General features: G+C 44.0%; 1 protein-coding gene across 3 annotated transcripts in view; it reads right to left on the reverse strand.

The window, feature by feature from the left end:
• DYRK1A (dual specificity tyrosine phosphorylation regulated kinase 1A) overlaps positions 1-1,912 on the reverse strand; it is a 146,261-nt gene that overhangs the window by 142,834 nt on the left and 1,515 nt on the right. Inside the window, exon 1 of one of the 3 annotated variants that reach the window (XM_019655770.1) lies at positions 1,434-1,452. The exons of the other annotated variants lie outside the window; for them this stretch is intronic. The gene's annotated coding sequence lies outside the window, so the exon portion shown is untranslated. Of the gene's footprint in view, positions 1-1,433; positions 1,453-1,912 lie in introns of those variants that run through there. 3 annotated transcript variants of the gene reach the window in all.

A 1,912-nucleotide genomic window follows, 5' to 3' on the forward strand; every position in this document is an offset into this window, starting at 1 on the left:
TTAAATTTCTAAGCTCATGTCTCTTATGAACTTTTTCTACTCAGTTTTGCAATAGAACTCGGTGTAAACATTGACAGGAGTCCTCAGCTTTCTGGCAAGGTTTGAAGTCTAAATGAATTTGGACAGCCACCATAAACACCACTGCTATTTCAAGAAAATTTCTTCCAAAAGCACTGGGGTTATTTTAGGTGTCATATGTATATTAAAAATCTTAACTATAACCAAGTAAGCTTTTTTCAGAGAGACTACAATTTCTTTGAAACTATCTTCTTCAGGTTAAAATCTTAGCATATGAAATTTTAGTTCTAGTCTCACATTTACAGTCTAGTCAAAAATACTCTTTAAGTAAATTAAGACATGAGAAATTTAAGAAAACAAAAGCTAAAGGTAGTACCACTGAATTATTAAACACCTCAAAATCAAAGTATTAAATATATCCATTCTTAAACAGCTTGTATAAGTATAAGGGATCACAGAAGAAACCTAAGTATTCAAACATAAAAAAAAATGACTAAACATAACCTTACACAAAACTTTCTTATGACTCATCAGTACTTAAATGATGCCTATAATTAAGACTAAGTGTGAAGAACAAAACGCACCAAAGAATATTTTTTAATTCCTTCCATTCAAAAATTGTCTACATAGTTTTCTTGGGGGAGAAGGGAGTGACAAGTTTCACTAAGAGGGCCTCTTGTCCATCTTTTTCACTTCGGCAAACCAGTTAATTTTCATGCTAAACACTATACAAGGACACAATCTCTAGGTTAGAACCCTGAGTCATTACACACAGATCACTCCCAAATTTGCCAGTGTTTATAATAATGAATTATAACCTAGTGATTAAGAGCCCAGGCAGGCTGGCTACAGGCTCCTGGCTCCTGGAGTCCCAGCTGTATGACCTTGGATGAGTCACAGCAGTTTCCCCATCAGTGAAATGGGTAACAGTTCCTACCAGTAGGATAAGCTTATTTATGTAAAGCCCTGAGAATAACGCGTGACACTTGTCCTAATTTTTAAATCAGTGTGAAAACAATTTTTTAAGGTGTAAATTTTTTTTTTTTTGGACAACTTGAGCAGAATTCAAGAACCAAACGGTACTAGCATTCAAGTGAGGCACCTAATTTACAATAGTCATATAATCTAGGGTTGGGTGAAAGGCACAGCCAAGTAGTCAGAGTCAATCACTCACTCACTGATTTTGCCAATTTTAACTATTTCGGGGAGGGGCCTTTTGCTAAGCGTTAAGACATTCAGCAGTTTTGGTGGATCTAAGTGAGAGTAGGTTTGCATCTGTGAATAGACTTGTGAAGTTTTGCTGCAATACCCGGGTATCAATTATACAATGATTTACGATTTCTCAGCCACCAATTCCTCCGGCTGCTAAACAGGTCATCACTCCATCTCGAGAGGCCGGGATCACTTGCACTCACTGCACAACTTCAGAGCACGCCGAGCGCCCTCGCTCCGGCACACACCCCAAAGGGCCGCGGAGGCACCGGGCTCCCGACCTTCCCCGGCGCCTCGCCCAGCAGCCAGGCCCGTTTTCTTAACCCGTGCATTGTCCTTGCGGAGAACCCCGGCGGTTCCCACACTGGAGGGGACCGAGAGGAGGGACGAGGGAGGAGCTGGGGGAAGAGGATGAGGAGGAAGAGGAGGAGGAGGAAGACAACCTCCTCCCCTTCGCTCGGGCGACCAGTGAAGGTCTGGCGCTTTCTCCGGCCCCCAGGCCCCGGCTCCCGGGAGGCCGCGGCCCCTGCTCCCACCCTCCGCAACTTTCCCTCCGCTCGCACCCGCCTCTCCTCCGGGACCGGGCCGGGGCTTGAGGAAAGCCTCTCTGAAGAAGTGGCAGCATTTATGCTGAGACAATAAGGATGAGTATGAACGAAGAAGAGGAAGGGGGGGAGAAGGC

This window comes from Hipposideros armiger, unplaced genomic scaffold (assembly GCF_001890085.2).
Source record: "Hipposideros armiger isolate ML-2016 unplaced genomic scaffold, ASM189008v1 scaffold_246, whole genome shotgun sequence".
Lineage (NCBI taxonomy): Eukaryota > Metazoa > Chordata > Mammalia > Chiroptera > Hipposideridae > Hipposideros > Hipposideros armiger.